Here is a 2500-nt window from a genome sequence, read left to right as displayed (position 1 = left end):
TGTGGATTGGGACGCAGCCGGGAGGAGGGGACACGCGTAGGCACCAAGGGCAGAGCTTTCTCACTCCGTTAACCTTTCTTTTTTATTTTATTTTATTTTTTAACCAGCATTGCACTGAGAACAAACAAATGAACATTTTGTCAGGTGACAGGATTCAGACTTGCTCACTTCTAAATAGCTTTTTAAAAAAACATTTTTTTAATATAAATGTATATTGTTGAAACACTTCCATCTCCCTCCAGTCGATTTCATTGAGGCGGGTACTCGAAGCTGCTATCCCTCTGACCTCCTGTAAGAACTGGGTTCTGGTCGGTCGCGCTCTCTCTGCTGGCGCTGATTGTGGGGGGGGGGGGGGGAGCATCCCAAATCGCAAAAGCTGCTCTGGGGCGTGTTCCAAATCGTGTTCAGTATCTTCACTGAGCAAAAAAACGACACAAATCATCATTCATAATTCTCCAGGTTTAGCTGCTCATATCCTCCTGTTGATCTTCACTTTGATTTTAGAGCTGAGGAAGTTTCTGGAAGGAGTGTGTGCTTGGTGTAAACAGGGTCTGAGGGGCTTCCATTACCTTTAAATCTCGGATTGTTTTGGTGAAAAGTGCCACTGCTGAGGATTTACTGACCGTACTCGTATCCGTGTCCTGTGACCTCCCCGCTGTCCGGACTTCGTTTACAGGGTCCAACACGTTCCACGTTTCCCCCGCACACTGGAATACACTTTCCAGATGACTTCATCGCTTTATCAGCCCAAACAAATCGTCCTCTCTCTGCTGCACGCGTTATGACATCACCGCTGATTTGCATATCGTCACGGTGTGTTTTCCAGTGACGATAAAAATGGTATTGATCCAGCTCGTTCCACCATATCTAGAGTTTCAGGTCTCCATCATCATCATCATCATCATCATGTGACTTTAATCTCTTGCCAAATTTCCTTTTTGGTTTATGTTCAGGGGCATTTTGTGTTTTTATTTGTTGTTGTTGTTGATGTTTTTGTTGTTGTTTTTTTATCCATTTCTTGACTGTCTTTTCATTTTTTGTTTTCTTTCTCATTCTTTTATTCATTGTTTCTTTCTTTGTGTCGATCAAAGTGAGGACAAGAATTAAAACGATGAGAAAAAAAGAGAAAAAAACCTCAAGGCAGCTACTTTGAGTGACTACTGTAAAATGGCTAACTAAAATAAAGACAATGGGGTTTGTTTTTATACTCTTGTCTTTATTCTCACACACACACACACGTACGTTTCATCACTTACATTATTAATTACATCGTGTGTTCTTATAATGAATCAAATAATAAACAGCTGTCTGTGTGTGTGGGGGGGGGGTCAGACTTACTGTGTGTGTGTGTGTGTGTGTGTGTGTGTGTTTGGGGGCGGGGGTCAGACTTACTGTGTGTGTGTGTGTGTGTGTGTGTGTTTGGGGGGGGGTCAGACTTACTGTGTGTGTGTGTGTGTTTGGGGGGGGGGGGGTCAGACTTACTGTGTGTGGTGGTTTATTAGTTAAATTCATTAATGAAGCTAAAAGTGGGAGCCAATATTTATACGCACTGGACTGATCTTTAACACCATGCTGTAGTTTAATTAATGCTAAGTGGAGTAAATAATATTAATATATAAATACTTAGTTTAACGTTAAACTCAGTGACTGTTTATGGATTCATTTACTCGAACTGAAAGCCGCCGCTTGTCTGAGTTTGCGCAGTAGGCCAAAACCGGAGTCAGCGCATGCGCAGTAGATACGGCTGTCTGACAAAAAGAACTGTACTGCAGCCATCCACTAGAGGGCGCCGGAGACATTTTGGCTTCAGTTTTAAAGCCCTGTTACAGCATGCAGTCTTCTACACAGTCAGCGGTGTGTACACATCTCACCAGCAGCCTGATCTGATACTTCATATGGAGAAAATCTTACTAAAGCCCTTTAGAGCAGTTATAACCTTACAGTGTAGCTGGAAATGAAATCAGCTAGTTTGAATGTAAACTGAGTTTCAGTGATGCTCCTCTTTCAATTTCAATTTCCATTTCAAGTACTTTATTGGTATGATTGTTTACATACAGTATTGGCAAAGCATCAGTATCGATAAAGGAGAATTTTTTTTATAAAAACAACAATAATAATAGAATACAATCCATCCATTTTTTATGCTGCTTATCCTACAGGGTCATGGGGAACCTGGAGCCTATCCCAGGGAGCATGGGGCACAAGGCGGGGTACACCCTGGACAGGGTGCCAATCCATCGCAGGGCACAATCACACACACTCACACACCCATTCATACATTCATACACTACGGACACTTTAGACACGCCAATCAGCCTACCATGCATGTCTTTGGACTGGGGGAGGAAACCAGAGAACCCAGAGGAAACCCCCGCAGCACGGGGAGAACATGCAAACTCCACACACACAGGGGTACTCGAACCCCCGACCCTGGAGGTGTGAGGCGGACGTGCTAACCACTACGCCACCACGCGCTTCATAAAATTAAATAAAAATGTTA

General features: G+C 43.2%; 1 protein-coding gene across 1 annotated transcript in view; it reads left to right on the top strand.

Moving 5' to 3' along the window:
• zgc:158376 (uncharacterized protein LOC100101643 homolog) overlaps nucleotides 1-1205 on the top strand; it is a 20145-nt gene extending 18940 nt beyond the window's left edge. Inside the window, exon 12 of the mRNA XM_053613484.1 lies at nucleotides 1-1205. This exon is cut by the window's left edge and continues 985 nt beyond it. The gene's annotated coding sequence lies outside the window, so the exon portion shown is untranslated.
• The last annotated feature ends 1295 nt before the right edge of the window (nucleotides 1206-2500 follow it).

This window comes from Ictalurus furcatus, chromosome 24, assembly GCF_023375685.1.
Source record: "Ictalurus furcatus strain D&B chromosome 24, Billie_1.0, whole genome shotgun sequence".
NCBI lineage: Eukaryota > Metazoa > Chordata > Actinopteri > Siluriformes > Ictaluridae > Ictalurus > Ictalurus furcatus.
Note: the sequence above shows the minus strand (reverse complement) of the source record. Positions and strands in the feature narration are given on the sequence as shown.